This window comes from Dendrobates tinctorius, unplaced genomic scaffold, assembly GCF_039654945.1.
Source record: "Dendrobates tinctorius isolate UK_male_01 unplaced genomic scaffold, ASM3965494v1 ptg000296l, whole genome shotgun sequence".
NCBI classification, from domain to species: Eukaryota; Metazoa; Chordata; class Amphibia; order Anura; family Dendrobatidae; genus Dendrobates; species Dendrobates tinctorius.
In genome coordinates, this window is record NW_027361963.1 from 2113707 (window position 1) to 2133100 (window position 19394).

Below are 19394 nucleotides of genomic sequence, written 5' to 3' on the forward strand. Positions count from 1 at the left end.
ATCCTCCAGTGTCGTCCTGTATAATGTCCCAGCAGTCACCTCTCCGCTCATCACCCAGAATCCTCCAGTGCCGTCCTGTATAATGTCCCAGCAGTCACCTCTCCGCTCATCACCCAGAATCCTCCAGTGCCGTCCTGTATAATGTCCCAGCAGTCACCTCTCCGGTCATCACCCAGAATCCTCCAGTGCCGTCCTGTATAATGTCCCAGCAGTCACCTCTCCGGTCATCACCCAGAATCCTCCAGTGCCGTCCTGTATAATGTCCCAGCAGTCCCCTCTCCGCTCATCACCCAGAATCCTCCAGTGCCCTCCTGTATAATGTCCCAGCAGTCCCCTCTCCGCTCATCACCCAGAATCCTCCAGTGCCGTCCTGTATAATGTCCCAGCAGTCACCTCTCCGCTCATCACCCAGAATCCTCCAGTGCCGTCCTGTATAATGTCCCAGCAGTCACCTCTCCGCTCATCACCCAGAATCTTCCAGTGCCGTCCTGTATAATGTTCCAGCAGTCACCTCTCCGCTCATCACCCAGAATCCTCCAGTGCCGTCCTGTATAATGTCCCAGCAGTCCCCTCTCCGCTCATCACCCAGAATCCTCCAGTGCCGTCCTGTATAATGTCCCAGCAGTCACCTCTCCGCTCATCACCCAGAATCCTCCAGTGCTGTCCTGTATAATGTCCCAGCAGTCACCTCTCCGGTCATCACCCACAATCCTCCAGTGCCGTCCTGTATAATATCCCAGCAGTCACCTCTCCGGTCATCACCCAGAATCCTCCAGTGCCGTCCTGTATAATATCCCAGCAGTCACCTCTCCGGTCATCACCCAGAATCCTCCAGTGCCGTCCTGTATAATGTCCCAGCAGTCACCTCTCCGCTCATCACCCAGAATCATCCAGTGCCGTCCTGTATAATGTCCCAGCAGTCACCTCTCCGCTCATCACCCAGAATCCTCCAGTGCCCTCCTGTATAATGTCCCAGCAGTCACCTCTCCGCTCATCACCCAGAATCCTCCAGTGCCGTCCTGTATAATGTCCCAGCAGTCACCTCTCCGCTCATCACCCAGAATCCTCCAGTGCTGTCCTGTATAATGTCCCAGCATTCCCCTCTCCGCTCATCACCCAGAATCCTCCAGTGCGGTCCTGTATAATGTCCCAGCAGTCACCTCTCCGCTCATCACCCAGAATCCTCCAGTGCCGTCCTGTATAATGTCCCAGCAGTCACCTCTCCGCTCATCACCCAGAATCCTCCAGTGCCGTCCTGTATAATGTCCCAGCATTCCCCTCTCCGCTCATCACCCAGAATCCTCCAGTGCGGTCCTGTATAATGTCCCAGCAGTCACCTCTCCGCTCATCACCCAGAATCCTCCAGTGCCGTCCTGTATAATGTCCCAGCAGTCTCCTCTCCGGTCATCACCCAGAATCCTCCAGTGCCGTCCTGTATAATGTCCCAGCAGTCACCTCTCCGCTCATCACCCAGAATCCTCCAGTGCCGTCCTGTATAATGTCCCAGCAGTCAACTCTCCGCTCATCACCCAGAATCCTCCAGTGCCGTCCTGTATAATGTCCCAGCAGTCTCCTCTCCGGTCATCACCCAGAATCCTCCAGTGCCGTCCTGTATAATGTCCCAGCAGTCACCTCTCCGCTCATCACCCAGAATCCTCCAGTGCCGTCCTGTATAATGTCCCAGCAGTCACCTCTCCGCTCATCACCCAGAATCCTCCAGTGCCGTCCTGTATAATGTCCCAGCAGCCACCTCTCCGCTCATCACCCAAAATCCTTCAGTGCCGTCCTGTATAATGTCCCAGCAGTCACCTCTCCCCTCATCACCCAGAATCCTCCAGTGCTGTCCTGTGTAATGTCCCAGCAGTCACCTCTCCGCTCATCACCCAGAATCCTCCAGTGCCTTCCTGTATAATGTCCCAGCAGTCACCTCTCCCCTCATCACCCAGAATCCTCCAGTGTCGTCCTGTATAATGTCCCAGCAGTCACCTCTCCGCTCATCACCCAGAATCCTCCAGTGCCCTCCTGTATAATGTCCCAGCAGTCACCTCTCCGCTCATCACCCAGAATCCTCCAGTCCTGTATAATGTCCCAGCAGTCACCTCTCCGCTCAGCAGCTCGATCATCTTGTTGCTGAGCTCCAGGATCTTCTTGTTCCTCTCATGTATCGGGGAGTGCGGGGGAGGCTCTGTGATGGGGCCCGGGCTCCGCCCTCCTGACTCCTGGAGATGGATGATGGGAGTCACACAGTCCCCCGGTGTCTTCCTCACTATTGTGTAATCCTGTGTATGGAGAGAGACACTTAGGGAGAAGAATTCCTTCCCGACTCCAGGTCTGACAATCAGTAGAAATCCCGGGATCAATAACCGTCTCCAGTTCCAGTAATCTGGGGCCATAACCGGGAATATTATTACACTCCGGACAGACATCCCAGCCCCTCTACAGCTCTTATAGGGAATCCCCATGACAACTCCTCCGGGCAGAGAGCTCCACAGAATCCCTGCTCTTACAGTAAAGAATCCTTCTCCTATTCTGGATTTCCTCTTCCTGGTGTTGGACTCGTCACATCACACAATAAAGCTGATAGAAATGTAGAGGAGTTACCTCTCCGCTCAGCAGGGAGATGATCTCCAGGGCGCAGTGGAATAATCTCCTGGTGGTCTCATTCCTGTCCTCGTCCATCCTCGGGGGTCATTCAGGAGAAGGAGGGATGAGCACTGGATCAGCTGGAGGGATCTCGTCCTGCCGGCGTCTTCATGATGAAGGAGAAGATGGAAATCACAGGGGATGAGATAACGAGATACTCTATTCTCCTGCTTCTACACCTGTCCTCTGCCTTCGACACAGTTAACCACTGCCTCCTACTACAGATCCTCTCTTCCTTTGGCATCAAAGACCTCGCCCTATCCTGGATCTCCTCATACCTTTCCAACCGCACATTCAGCATCTCCCACACTACCGCCTCATCCCACCCTCTCTCTGTTGGAGACCCCCAAGGCTCTGTTCTAGGACCCCTACTCTTCTCAATCTATACACTTGGCCTGGGGCAATTCATAAAGTCCCACAGATTCCACTACCACCTTTATGCTGATGACACTCAGATCTACCTCTCTGGCCCAGACGTCACCTCTGTGCTGTCCAGAATCCCAGAGTGTCTATCAGCCATATCCTCCTTCTTCTCCTCTCGCTTCCTCAAACTGAATGTGGACAAATCTGAACTCATCATCTTTCCTCCATCTCACAGATCTTCCTTACCCGACCTAGCTATAACAATTGACGACATCACGCTTTCCCCCGTACCGGAGCTCCGCTGCCTCGGAGTAACCCTTGACTTTGCTATGTCATTCAAACCGCACATCCAAACTCTCTCCACCTCCTGTCGCCTCCAGCTCAAAAATATTTCCAGAATCCGTCCTTTCCTCAACCCTCACTCTACTAAAATGCTTGTGCACGCCCTCATCATCTCCCGCCTCGACTATTGCAACATCCTTTTCTGTGGCCTCCCTGCTAACACCCTCGCACCTCTCCAGCCCGTCCTTAACTCTGCTGCCCGACTAATTCATCTCTCTCCTCGCTACTCCTCCGCAAAGCTCTTCACTGGCTTCCATTCCCTCAAGGTATCCAATTCAAATGACTAATACTGGCCTACAAGGCCATCTATAACCTGTCTCCCCCATGTGTCTCTGAACTAATCTCCCGATACCTTCCCTCACGCAATCTCCGGTCCCCCCAAGATCTCCTTCTCTCCTCCACACTTATTCGCTCCTCACCCAACCGCCTCCAAGACTTCTCCCGAATATCCCCCCCATCCTCTGGAATTCTTTGCCCCAACACGTCCGGCTATCAACAATTGGATCCTTCAGACGGAACCTGAAAACCCATCTCTTCAGGAAAGCCTACAGCCTGCAATGATCCCCACCTCCTCCTCACCTCTACTGGAGCTACTGCCTCACCATCACTGGAGATGCTGCAACCCCCCAACCTACTGTCTCCTTCCCCACCGTCCTGTAGCATGTAAGCCTGAAAGGGCAGGGTCCTCTCCCCTCTATATCAGTCTGTGATAAGTGATATCTGTAATCTGTATGTAACCCCTTCTTATGTACAGCACCATGGAACCAATGGTGCAATAATAACGACAATCACTAAATTCTGCCCAAATATCAACATTTATCAGGAAGAATCTGGAGGAAAAGCCACAAAACTCCACCGCGGCCTCCTCTGCCAATCTGACCGCTCATTATCAGCCTCGTAGGCGGAGGACGGTCACCGTGGTAACTACACCTCCAGCAGGTGACGGTCACCGTGGTAACTACACCTCCAGCGGGGGACAGTCACCGTGGTAACTACACCTCCAGCGGGGGACAGTCACCGTGGTAACTACAGTACCAGCAGAGGACGGTCACCGTGGTAACTACACCTCCAGCGGGGGACGGTCACTGTGGTAACACCTCCAGCGGGGGACAGTCACCGTGGTAACTACACCGCCAGCGGGGGACGGTCACCGTGGTAACTACAGTACCAGCAGAGGACGGTCACCGTGGTAACTACACCTCCAGCGGGGGACGGTCACTGTGGTAACACCTCCAGCGGGGGACGGTCACCGTGGTAACTACACCTCCAGCGGGGGTACGGTCACCGTGGTAACTACATCGCCAGCGGGGGACGGTCACCGTGGTAACTACACCTCCAGCAGGGGACGGTCACAGTGGTAAGTACACCTCCAGCGGGGGACGGTCACAGTGGTAACTCCACCTCCAGCAGGGGACGGTCACCGTGGTAACTACACCTCCAGCAGGGGACGGTCACCGTGGTAACTACACCTCCAGCGGGGGACGGTCACCGTGGTAACTACACCTCCAGCGGGGGACGGTCACCGTGGTAACTACACCTCCAGCGGGGGACGGTCACCGTGGTAACTCCACCTCCAGCGGGGGGGCGGTCACCGTGGTAACTCCACCTCCAGCGGGGGCCGTGAGGTGAGGAGGAGACGCTGCACATCCCCCATACAATGCTGCCCGTCCCCAACACTGAGGAGCCGCAGTCACATGGAGCAGGAGCCTCCACAGGAACAGCTCTGATCTCCCCCCACACTCTCCTCTCACAGATTCACCACAAACCCTCCTGTCATCTCACCGGAATGGCGGGAACCGGAAATCTGCTGCTGGCTGACCCCAGAGAACACGAGCTGCGCACACCCGGGACGGAGCGGATGCACTGAGCGCGGGAGGACCTGTGGTGACGTCACCGTCATGTGATCAGGGGCGGGGACTCAGGAGAGAAGTGGTGAAGGACCTGTGGTGACGTCACCGTCATGTGACCAGGGGCGGGGACTCAGGAGAGAAGTGGTGAAGGACCTGTGGTGACGTCACCGTCATGTGATCAGGGGCGGGGACTCAGGAGAGAAGAGGTGAAGGACCTGTGGTGACGTCACCGTCATGTGACCAGGGGGCGGGCTCAGGAAAGATGAGGTGAAGGACCCGTTGTGACGTCACTGTCATGTGACCAGGGGGCGGGGCTCAGCACAGAAGTGTTTAACCCTTTACCCCCCCCGGGCGGTCTCCATGGTGATGATCCGCCATTTCTGGCCGGTCTGGCCGCTGTCCCTGTGTGAGGTGATGACTCGGGAACGCTCCGGCGCCTCCCGGCGCTTCTGAGATTGTTTCTTTCCTGACATTTTGTTCTTCATGTTTGTGGTAAATTGAGGTCGATAATTTTTGCTTTTATTTGTGAAAAAACGGAAATTTGGGGAAAATTTTGTATTTTTATTGTGTTAGGTTAGTTTCACATTAGGGTTTTTTTGCGCAGCGCATCGTGCACATCAAAAACGCAAAGAAAAACGCAAAACAAACTCGCGTTTTTATGCGCATGCGTTTTTAGGTGTGACATTTTTTCCATTGTCTATAGAACATTCCAGACTTGTTTACCTCAAAAACACAGGCGCAAAAAAACGCAAGTGTACGCAAGACCATGCGTTCCCATACACTTCAATGTGTTGTTTTTGCGCATTCCGTGCGCATGCGTTTTTTTGCCGAGACAGGGCGCACCAAGAAATGCAACATGTTGCGTCTGGCGCGAAAGACAAAAAAATGCATGCGCAAGAAAACGCAAGTGTGCGCAAAACCATGCGCACGTCATGTTAAACATAGGTGCGCAGTGCGCATGCGCACGGGTTCGCACGATGCGCTGCGCACAAAAGCGCTAATGTGAAACCAGCCTTAAACCAGAGAGTGATGTGAGAGAAGCGAGTGAGCACAGAGCGCCCCCACACGGCCGCTTCACACCAGCACAAGGACGGAAGCGGGTTTCTGTTAGGGAGTTATAGGGTTAAAAGTTGGCGGCGATTTCTCCTTTTTCCCCCATTTTGTTGTCGGGGCCGCCTCACATGTGAAGTCACTCTGAGGGGTCTGTACGGCAGAAAACACCCAACAGTGACCCCAGTCTAAAAACTGCCCCCGCAAGGGGCTCAACACCGCATTCAGGAGGATTATTAACCCTTCAGGGGCTTCACAGGAGCAAAAGCAACGTGGAGGGAAAAAATGGACATTTTAATTTTCCCAACACAAATTTTCTTTTAGCCTCAGTGTTTTCATTTTCACACGGGCAGCAGGATGAAATGGATCCTGGGATCTGTTGGGCAATTTCTCCTGAGTGCACCGATACCTCATATGTGGCCATAACCCACTGGGCGCACGGCAGGGCCCGGAAGGGAAGGAGCGCCACTTAGGAATGCAGACTTTGATGGAATGTTCTGCGGACACCATGTCACGTGGGGAGAGCCCCTGATGGGCCGAAACATTGGAGCTCCCCCACAAGTGACCCCAATTTGGAAACTAGACCCCCCAGGGAACTTATCTAGATGTGTTGTGAGCACTTTGAACCCCCAAGTGCTTCACAGAAGTTTATAACGCAGAGACGTGAAAATAAAAAAATCATTTTTTTTCACAAAAATAATTTTTTAGCCCCCAATTTTTTATTTTCCCAAGTGTAACAGTAGAAATTAGACCCCCAAAGTTGTTGCACAATTATTCCTGAGTCCGCTGATACCCCATATGTGGGGGGGACCACTGTTTGGGCGCACGTCAGGGCTCGGAAGGCAGGGAGCACCGTTTGACATTTTGAACACCAAATTGGCTGGAATCATTGGTTGCGCCATGTCACGTTTGGAGACCCCCTGATGTGCCTAAACAGTGGAAACCTCTCAATTCTAACTCCAACCCTAACCCCAACACACCCCGAACCCTAATCCCAACCCTAACTATAACCCTAACCCCAACACACCCCTAACCCTAATCTTAACCCTAATTCTAACCCTAACCCTAATTACAACCCTGACCCTTTTTTTAACCCTAATTCTAACCCTAACGGATAAATAAAAATATTTTCTTTCTTTTATTATCTGTGCCTACCTATGGGGGTGATAAGGGGGGCGGTGATTTACTATTTTTTTATTTTTATTAATGTGAGAGTTTATCACAGTGATCAAAATGAATGAATGAATCTGCTGCACGACGGGCGCACGGCGCATGCGCCCACCATTTTGGAAGATGGCAGTGCCCATGATCCGGGACGGCGGGACACCGGGAGCGGCAACGGTACTCGGAAGGTACAGGGGGTGGGAGGGGGGGAGCGGAGGGAAGGCGGGGGGAGCAGATCATGACAACGGTGGCAGATCGCTGCTGTCATTTGGTGGCGGGGGGCAGATCGCCCCCGTTAGCCGGTGGAGAGGGGTTGGATCGGTGTCTCCAGCCATGTCCGATGCTACTGCAGCATCGTCCATGGCTGGATTGTAATATTTCATCAAATTTCATTGATGAAATATTACTATCGCTCTGATTGGCTGTTAAAAGTGAAACAGCCAATCAGAGTGATCGCAGCTACAGGGGGGGGTGAAGCCACCCCCCTGGGGTAAAGTACAAAGCCCCCTGTACCTGCGGGTCGGGTGACCTTTCATTGACCCCGGTCACCCAACCCGCAGGGGGGCTTTCAAGTCATGACACAGCATATGCGTCACTGGTCGGATTGGCACCGACTTTCATGACGCATACGCTGTGTCACTGGTCGGGAAGGGGTTAAATCACAGAGATACAGTATGTCACATAAAATACATAAGTAACATTTCCCACATGTTTACTTTACATCAGCACAATTTTGGAACCAACATTTTTTTTTTTTTAGGAAGTTATAAGGGTTAAAAGTTGACCAGCGATTTCTCATTTTTACACCATTTTTTTAGGGACCACATCACATTTGAAGTCACTTTGAGGGGTCTATATAATAGAAAATACCCAAAAGTGACACCATTCTAAAAACTGCACCCCTCAAGGTGCTCAAAACCACATTCAAGAAGTCTGTTAACCCTTCAGGTGCTTCACAGGAATTTTTTGAATGTTTCAAAAAAATGAACATTTAACTTTGTTTCACAAAAAAAAATACTTCAGGTCCAATTTTTTTTATTTTCCCAAGGGTAACAGGAGAAATTAGACTGAAAAAGTTATTGTGCAATTTGTCCTGAGTACACTGATACCCCATATGTGGGTGGAAACCACTGTTTCGATGCATGGCTGAGCTAAGAAGGGAAGGAGCGCCGTTTGACTTTTTCAACGCAAAATTGGCTGGAATTAAGATCGGACGCCATGTAATATTTGGAGAGCACCTGATGTGCCTAAACAGTGGAAACCCCCCACAAGTGACCCCATTTTGGAAACTAGACCCCCCAAGGAACTTATCTAGATGTGTGGTGAGAACTTTGAACCCCCAAGGGCTTCACAGAAGTTTATAACGTACAGCCGTGCAAATAAAAAATCATATTTTTTCCTCAAAAATGATCTTTTCACCCCCCCAATTTTTATTTTCCCAAGGGTAACAGGACCCTAAACGTTATTGTGCAATTTGTCCTGAGTACGCTGATACCCCATATGTGGGTGTAAACTACTATTTGGGCGCATGGCAGAATTTGCTGGAATTGAGATCGGACGCCATGTCGCATTTGGAGAGCCCCTGATGTGTCCAAATAGTGGAAACCCCGAATTCTAACTCCAAGTCTAACCCCAACACACCCCTAAGCCTAATCTCAGCCCTAACCCTAGCCCTGGCCCTAATGGGAAAATGGAAATAAATACATTTTTTTAATATTATTTTTCCCTAACTAAAGGGGGTGATAACGGGGGGGGTTTGATTTACTATTTATGGCGGGTTTTTATGTTTGGCAGCTGTCACACGCAAAATCACCACATTTTGAGAGCTATAATTTTTCCATATTTTGGACCACAGAGTCATGTGAGGTCTTATTTTTTGCGGGACGAGTTGACGTTTTTATTGGTACCTTTTTCGGGCACGTGACTTTTTTGATCACTTTTTATTACGATTTTTGGGACGCAAAATGAACAAAAACCAGCAATTCATGAATTTCTTTTGAGGGGGGCGATTACACCGTTCTGCGTGCAGTAAAATTGATAAAGCGGTTTTATTCTTCGGGTCAGTATGGTTACAGCGATACCTCATTTATGCCATTTTTTATGTTTTGGCGCTTTTATACAATAAAAACAATTTTATATAGAAATAATTGATTTTGCATCGCTTTATTCTGCGAGCTATAACTTTTTTATTTTTTCAAGAAAGCACCGCGCTAAAGTTACTACATTAAATACCAGATAAAATGGTCAAAAGGAATAATTAAATAAACTAGTCATAGTAGTGTAACATGCGACTGAGTAAGATGAAGCGTTTGCCTACCTTTTGGGGGAGTGTGTGCTCCAGTATGGAGACGGCTCTGGTGTGGATAGGAAGAAAAATCCAGGTAATCCCCAGAGGCGACCTGCGGCAGGGGATCCTCTAACCAGAGCAGGGAGCTGTGAACCAGCTAGTTCACAGATCGTGATGTGAAAATACAGCGGCAATAGTACCGGGTGTCAGCTGTGATGATCAGCTGACACCCGGCCGTGATCAGCTGTGCTCCCCCCGTGAGTGCTGCTGATCGATGATGACATACTATTCCGTCCATGGGCATTAAGTCCCAGGGCACATGGACGGAATATTACGTCTAAGGTCAAAAAGGGGTTAAACAAGCCTGTTTCCTCGCATCTAAACACAAAACTCTATACAGACTGTATTCAATACATTACATTAGCGTCACACAGGCGTCTTCTGTCACAGTACTCACAGGTAACTTGGGACTGTCTGTGATCACCCTGGAGCCGATCATTGGCTGAGCCTTTGCCATTCTTCCATCCATTAGAATGGTCGTCTTCTGTTTTCTTCCCCGTCTCTCTGGTTTTCCATTATAAAGCATTGGAGATCATTTTAGCTGAACAGCCAATTATTGTCTGCACTTCTTTATAAGTTTTACCCTCTCCAATCCACTTTCCAATCAAAGTAAGCTGTTCTTCTGAACAATGTCTCGAATGACTCATATTTCTCAGGCTTTCAAGGAGCACAGAATGTACAATATGTCCCGGCTTCACTCTTAAATAAGGGCCACCTGATTCACACCTGATTCTTCACAGAATGATTGACCTCACTAGCTGACCTCCACACTGCTATTATTGTGAACACTTTCCCCTTTGAATTAATTATTCTAATACTCAGACTCAAAAACCTGCAGATCATGAACGTGGAGTCTGGTGGTTTTCATAGAATCTACGGCACCAAGCGGTAAATTGTGAGACATGTGGAAATTTAATTTATAGCAAAAACACTGACTAATCTGGTTAGTCATATTGGACTGCTATTATTTTGAACACTACTGTATGTGTTTCTTTCTTTGGTTGGTCAAGAGTCTGAAATGTTGACTTCTTGTAGGTTAAATCGATATTTCTAAATTGATGGTTGATATTTACCTCTTATATCAGCTCCTACAGTTTATTGTACTGTTGTCTTTACAAAACCAAAACCAGGAACACTCTACAGGATAGCTGCCTGATCATGGCTCCATCGCGAGGGACACAGATTTGACATTCTACAGGATGTCAGCTAAGGGGACCAACACCTCGGCTGAAAGAATACAGATCAGCTCCATTGACCATCACTGAACCCATGGGTATGTTTGTGAAAGCCAGGATTGGGACCCACCAGTCACATGGCTCCATGGAGCTGCTCCGATAAACCAGGTTGCGACCCTCCAGTCAACTGACCGTGTTCCTCAATGAACTTTCAGCTTCCTAAGATTGCTGTTACCTTCTCTCTGTGTGCGCCACAGGTGGGGGTATCCATGAACTTTCAGCCTCCTAAGTTTGCTGTTACCTTCTCTCTGTGTGCACCACAGGTGGGGGTAGTTGGCCCTGGAAGCTCTGAAGTCACAACTGCTCTTATCCCGGTGAGTCAGCAGAAGGGTGTAACTCTGTAATTTTGCACCATCTTGGGTATTTTGTTGGCATTGTTCTGTGTTATTTGCCTGTTTTGTGGTTCAATAAAGTATTGACACTGTTTTACCCTCACCCTGTATTGGCAGAGGAGCATTATGCCTACGGTCAAAGGAGAGCGGGTGTTTGGTGGGATGAGCCCTGGTCTATGCGGCTTCGTCTAGCTGCCCACTCCACCCCCGATAGATAGATGTTGTATTATGTCACCAACTTGTTCATTTCAGGCCAAGAGGATTGGGTGCTGTCCTTAAAAATCATGGAGGCCATACAAAATACTACATGTAATGGTTTTCGTTATGGGGTGTACTAATTTTTGCATCAACTAATCTGAGTAAAACTGAAGATTTTGTAATTAAAGTTATGTCACGCCCGCAGGTGGCACACATGGTGTGTGAACCCACTGTGTCACAAGACCAGGCCTACCTAGGCAGGGGCGTGGCTAAGCAGCTACCTGGTTTTCACTGGAGCTCCTCAATGCGGAGTCAGACTTCAGCTGCAGGTAGCCGCAGGTACCACTCCTAGGCAGAGCCCGCTACTGCAGCTGCTAACCACGACGTTCGCACACTCTAATAGGGCTAGGGCTCTGTTCAGACTACGCTTCAGGCAGGAAAAATACACTGTGTGCAGAATTATTAGGCAAGTTGTATTTGAGAGGATTCTTTTTATTATTGAACAACTATGTTCTCAATCAACCCAAAAGACTCATAAATATCAAAGCTTAATATTTTTGGAAGTTGGAGTGGGTTTTTTTTAGATTTGGCTATCTTATGAGGATATCTGTTTTTTCAGGTAACTATTACTGTGCAGAATTATTAGGCAACTTAATAAAAACCAAGAGGAATTCAAAAAATAGGCCTAGAAAAATGGCTCTTCCAACATAGATACCATCCAAGAAGATCACGGAAGTATAAGCCATAAAATAACATCATTTTATTAGAATCAGTACAAAACACAAACATATACGAGATTAAAAGGGAGATGAATATCCAATATGACATTACAAAGTACACATGCAATATAGAAATAGTGTGCTCAGTGCTAACACCATGCAAATCACCTGGGAAAAAACACAGATCATAAATTATTCCAAAAAGTGAGAGAGCAGCCAGATCACATCAATGTGAAGCCCAAGTAATATGATAACACATGTCTCCACCCAAAAATGGGTGGGAAAAGTTATTGCTGTTCAAACGTAAGGAGGAGCAGTACTAGAATGCCCAATGATAATTACTACCGTCTGTTTATATGCCTAAGTATGGATGTCTTAGTGACATAATAGAAGTTTGCAAAACAGATGTCTAATATGTAAAGCAGATTTTCAAATCAGCGACATGTAATGCTAGATGATGCAAAAAAAGGGGTCACATCATGGTGAAACAGATTGCTCCTGCATAAAATAACACATGAATAATTAATGATAGTACTACTGAGCCGTAAAGTGGAAAAGCTGCACACATAAAGCAGAAATGCTCAAAGTAAATTCCATACGGTATAAAAATAACAGCCCAGTGAGATACATAGTGAATTAAGCATACGACCTTGAGATGTAGCGGTCCCCGACGCGCGTTTCACGTAAGCTTCGTCCTGGGGGGGTAAGTGTGTCTGGTTACCAACATGGTCTTAAATAGGAGATCCCTGATGTAAATGTCCTGCACACGTGTGCAATTGGAGCCGCGGCTCCCAGCGTGTGACGTCACCTCAGGTCGTGCTCCCAAAGCGTCCGGTCACTCCCCCACACGGCTCGTCATATTGAGGAGACGGCCAGAACGCACCAGGGAAGACGCGTATCCTGGGCAACAATCCACGCTAGGCTGACGTCACACCAGTACACCAGTTCGCGCCGCCCAGCCGCTCAGCCACCACCCCATACAGCATGCCGTAAAGAGGGGGCGGCCAGAGCGCAACGGAAAAGGAGCGTGGCCAAGGCGACGACCCGCATAAAGCTGCATTGTCCGAATGATTATGCTGCACCCCCTTTCCAGTATACAAATGCATAATGGATAAGCTAATTCTACTATACATGCGCAATGCATGACTCTGAGCATGCAGCGTAAACCACGGACACGCCCCCCAGACACTCAGCCACCCCCCCACCAGACACGTCATTGTGAGGAGGAGGCTAGAGCATACCAGGAAGGACACGTATCCAGGGCAACGCGCTCCACCATGCCATGTCGTCACAGACCGCCGGCTGGCGACCCCGTCCACGTGTCAGGACAGAGAGGTCAACCTGGCGGCGACTGCAAACGTATGTGTCACGGGGTTTGCCGGGAGGAATGGAAGTGGTGCACAAGAATGCCCCAGCTGTATGGGGTGGTGGCTGAGCGGCGCAAACAGCTCCGATCGCACACGTGTGCAGGACATTTACATCAGGGATCTGCTATTTAAGACCATGTTGCTCTTTATCACTTTAGCACTTGCTCTTTATCTTCCTGCTCCTACTAATTTCAGGGGACATCTCCCCCAACCCCGGGCCACCATCCCCAAACCTCAACCCCTACCCTACCTCACATCGAAACCTTAATAATCGTAGTAATATTATTTGCTCTCCTTCATCTCCTTTTAATTGTGCCCTTTGGAATCCACGGTCTGTATGCAACAAGCTTCCTTTCCTACACAATTACTTTCTGAAAAACTGAATCTGTTGGCCCTCACGGAAACCTGGATTCAGGATTCTGACACTGTCTCTCCTGCTGCCATTTCCCATGATGGCTTACAATTCTCCCATTCCCCGAGACCGACAAACAGACCTGGTGGTGGAGTCGGCATACTCCTGTCCCCACAATGCACTTTCCAGGTCATCCCCCCAGTTCCATCACTCTCATTCCCTTCTTTTGAAGTCCATACCATCAGGCTCTTTCATCCCTTCTCCCTCAGAGTAGCGGTCATATACCGGCCCCAAGGCTCACCCACCCACTTCCTGGACCATTTCTCTGCCTGGCTGCCGCACTTCATGTCCTCAGAACTACCAACCCTTATCCTGGGAGACTTCAACATCCCCATTAACAGCCCCACTTCCACATCTGCATCCCAGCTTCTATCACTAACCACTTCTCTAGGCCTCTCACAGCTCTCAACCTCTGAAACACACAAAGACGGTAACATCCTGGACCTTGTTTTCGCCCGGCTCTGCTCAATCCCCTACATAGATAACTCACCGCTTCCCCTCTCTGACCACAACATTCTCTCCTTTACACTCACAAATCCTCGCTCACTCCAGAACCCTCCTACCTACCATTCAGTCAGAAATCTACAAGCCATTAACCCTCATACACTTTCAGACTCCCTACACTCATCATTGTCCCCAATCTCTTCTTTGTCCTGTCCTGATCTAGCTGTACATCACTTCATTGACACTCTTAGAAGCACCCTTGACCAAGTAGTTCCCCTCACCCTCAGAACCTCCAAACACAGAGTGAAACAGCCCTGGCTCACATCACAAACCCGATTTCTACAGCGATGCTCTAGGTGTGCTGAACGCTTATGGAGGAAAACACGCACACCAGAAGACTTCATACACTTCAAATTTATGTTAAGGACATATAACTCTGCCCTTCACCTCGCCAAACAGATCTACTTCACCACCCTGATCTCCTCACTATCCAACAACCCCAAGAAACTTTGTGACACCTTTCACTCCCTCCTCAGGCCAAAAGCGCAAGCCCCTATCACAGACATTTGCGCTGATGACCTTGCCTCCCACTTTATAGAGAAAATAGACAATATCCGCCAGGAAATCCGCTCCCAATCACCAAGTTCAGTGACTTCCATCCCTCCCTGCATTTCCCCTGGCTCACTCTCCACATTCGATCCCATCACAAAAGAAGTCGTCTCCAGGCTCCTCTCCTCTTCTCGTCCGACTACATGCACAACCGACCCCATTCCCTCACATCTCCTCCAGTCTCTCCAGTCGTCACAACTCACCTAACTACAATCTTTAATATCTCCCTCTCCTCTGGCATTTTCCCCTCCTCCTTCAAACACTCTATCATTACTCCATTACTAAAGAAACCCACCCTCGACCCATCCTGCTCAAACAACTACAGACCAGTCTCCAATCTCCCCTTCATCTCTAAACTCTTGGAGCGCCTGATATACTCCCGCCTTACCCGTTACCTCTCCACTCACTCCCTCCTAGACCCTTCACAGTCCGGTTTCCGCCCCCTACATTCGACAGAAACTGCACTCATCAAAGTGACCAATGACCTTCTGACAGCAAAACGTAATGGTGACCACTCTCTGCTCATTCTTCTTGACCTTTCTGCAGCTTTCGACACTGTTGACCACCCTCTCCTACTCTCTAGGCTCCAGTCACTAGGCATTAAGGACACTGCTCTCTCCTGGTTCTCCTCCTATCTTTCTGACCGCTCCTTCAGTGTTCTGTTCTCTGGCTCCACTTCATCTCCTCTTCCTCTCAGTCGGGGTACCTCAGGGCTCAGTCCTTGGCCCCCTTCTCTTCTCTCTCTACACAGCCCCAATTGGACAGACCATCAGCAGATTTGGCTTTCAGTACCATCTTTATGCTGATGACACACAACTATACACATCATCCCCTGACCTTACCCCCGCTGTACTACAGAACGCCACTGACTGTCTGTCTGCAGTCTCCAACATCATGTCTGCTCTCTATCTGAAACTCAACCTCTCCAAAACTGAACTTCTTCTGCTCCCACCATCTACTAACCTCCCTAAATCTGACATTTCCCTCTCCGTGGGTGGCACCATAATAACACCCCGACAGCAGGCGCGCTGTCTGGGCATTATGTTTGACTCCGATCTCTCCTTCACCTCCCATATACAATCTCTTGCCCGCTCGTGCTGCTTACACCTAAAGAACATCTCTAGAATCCGCCCTTTTCTCACCATGGAAACAAAAACCCTCACAGTCGCCCTGATCCACTCCCGCCTGGACTACTGTAACGCTCTATTAATTGGCCTCCCCCTCACTCGACTCTCCCCTCTCCAGTCCATCCTTAATGCAGCAGCCAGGGTTGTCCATCTGGCTAATCGTTTCTCGGACGCGTCCGCTCTTCGCCAGTCGTTACACTGGCTGCCCATTCATTACAGGATACAATTCAAAGTACTTGTTCTCACCCACAAAGCTATCCACAGTACGGCACCCCCTTACATCTCCTAACTCATTTCTGTCTATCGGCCTAACCGACCACTGCGCTCTGCAAATGACTTTCGACTAACCTCTGCCCTAATCCGTACCTCCCACTCCTGACTCCAAGACTTCTCCTGTGCTGCTTCAATCCTCTGGAATGCTCTACCCCAAGATATTAGGACCATCCACAATTTGCATAGTTTTAGGCGCTCGCTCAAAACACATTTGTTCAGAGCGGCCTATCACATTCAGTAATCAAAGTCATTTTATGCTTGTGTGTATGTAGCCCATTCACTATCTCCATCTATCCCCCACCGACTGAAGATGGCTGGACCATCATTGTAAATACATCATTGTAAATACAAACCTGTGCTTTGTATCTCCCCCACCTCATTGTAGATTGTAAGCTCCCACGAGCAGGGTCGTCTTATTTCGCTTTAATTATTGTATTGTTAACGTTATTACTTATGACTGTTGTGTTTGAAACTGTTCAACTGTAAAGCGCTGCGGAATATGTTGGCGCTATATAAATAAAGATTATTATTATTATTATAACCAACCAGACACACTTACCCCCCAGGACGAGGCTTACGCGAAACGCGCCTCGGGGACCGCTACATCTCAAGGTCGTATGCTTCATTCACTATGTATCTCACTGGGCTGTTATTTCTATACCGTATGGAATTTACTTTGAGCATTTCTGCTTTCTGTGTGCAGCTTTTCCACTTTACGGCTCAGTAGTACTATCATTAAATATTCATGTGTTATTTTATGCAGGAGCAATCTGTTTGACCATGATGTGACCCCTTTTTTTTGCATCATCTAGCATTACATGTCGCTGATTTGAAAATCTGCTTTACGTATTAGACATCTGTTATGTACACTTCTATTATGTCACTAAGACATCCATACTTAGGCATATAAACAGACGGTAGTAATTATCATTGGGCATTCTAGTACTGCTCCTCCTTACGTTTGAACAGCAATAACTTTGGCCACCCATTTTTGGGTGGAGACATGTGTTATCATATTACTTGGGCTTCACATTGATGTGATCTGTCTGCTCTCTCACTTTTTGGAATAATTTATGATCTGTGTTTTTTCCCAGGTGATTTGCATGGTGTTAGCACTGAGCACACTATTTCTATATTGCATGTGTACTTTGTGATGTCATATTGGATATTCATCTCCCTTTTAATCTCGTATATGTTTGTGTTTTGTACTGATTCTAATAATATGATATTATTTTATGGCTTTATACTTCCGTGATCTTCTTGGATGGTTAATAAAAACCAAATATATACCCATCTCACTTGTTTATTTTCACCAGGTAAACCAATATAGCATAAAATTCAGAAATAAACATTTCTGACATTCAAAAACAAAAAAAATCAGTGACCAATATAGCCACCTTTCTTTACGATGACACTCACCTTCCTTCCATCCATAGATTCTGTCAGTTGCTTTATCTGTTTACGACCAACATTGCAATGTGCCGCAGCCACCACAGCCTCCCAGACTCTGTTCGGAGAGGTGTACTGTTTTCCCTCCTTGTAGATCTCACATTTTATGAGGGACCACAGGTTCTCTATGGGGTTCAGATCAGGTGAACAAGGGGGCCATGTCATTATTTTTTCTTCTTTTAGACCTTTACTGGCCAGCCACGCTGTGGAGTATTTGGATGCATGTGATGGAGCATTGTCCTGAATGAAAATCATTTTTTCTTGAACGATACCGACTTCTTCCTGTACCACTGCTTGAAGAAGGTGTCTTCCAGAAACTGGCAGTAGGTCTGGGAGTTGAGCTTCTCTCCATCCTCAACCCGAAAAGGTCCCACAAGTTCATCTTTGATGATACCAGACCATACCAGTACCCCACCTCCACCTTGCTGGCGTCTGAGTCGGAGTGGAGCTCTCTGCCCTTTACTGATCCAGCCTCGGGCCCATCCATCTGGCCCATCAAGTCGCTCTAATTTCATCAGTCCATAAAACCTTAGAAAAATCAGTCTTAAGATATTTCTTGGCCCAGTCTTGACGTCTTATCTTATGTTTCTTGTTCAAAGGTGGGTTTTTTTCAGCCTTCCTTACCTTGGCCATGTCCCTGAATATGGCACACCTTGTGCTTTTTGATACTCCAGTAACGTTGCAGCTCTGAAATATGGCAAAACTGGTGGCAAATGGCATCTTGGCAGCTTCACGCTTGATTTTCCTCAATTCATGGGCAGTTATTTTGCGCCTTTTTTTATCAACACGCTTCTTGCGACCCTGTTGGCTTTTTGCCATGAAACGCTTGATTGTTTGGTGATCACGCTTCAAAAGTTTGGCAATTTCAAGACTGCTGCATCCCTCTGCAAGACATCTCACAATTTTTGACTTTTCAGAGTCCGTCAAATCTTTCTTCTGACCCATTTTGCCAAAAGAAAGGAAGTTGCCTAATAATTAAGCACACCTTATATAGGGTGTTGATGTCATTAGACCACACCCCTCCTCATTACAGAGATGCAAATCACCTGATTTACATAATTGGCAGTTGGCTTTCAAGCCTATACAGCTTGAAGTAGGATAACATGTATAAAAAGGATAATGTGATCAAAATACTCATTTGCCTAATAATTCTGCACAGTGTACTGACACAGAGTAACAGACAGGACTTGATTCAGTATATGTTCATACCGATGTAGCCACAGGGTTCAGGAACTGCCGGGGCGGTTTCGGACTACATTCGGGCACATGGGTTTCGGAACATTGTTGAGACACTGACCACATACGGACTACACTTGGGCACAGTCTGCACAAGGAACCTAACAACTCACAGACTAACAAACTAATGAATCAATGATGTTGTTTTGCCACCTCCCTATTGCGGAGGGTGCCACTTATACAAGATGCCTCCCAGCAATTGGCTGGGGCCATCTTAGCAGGTGCACTCTTCCC

General features: G+C 48.3%; 1 protein-coding gene across 1 annotated transcript in view; it reads right to left on the reverse strand.

The window, feature by feature from the left end:
- LOC141073099 (uncharacterized) overlaps positions 1 to 19394 on the reverse strand; it is a 222984-nt gene that overhangs the window by 58224 nt on the left and 145366 nt on the right. The gene's annotated exons all lie outside the window — the stretch shown is intronic.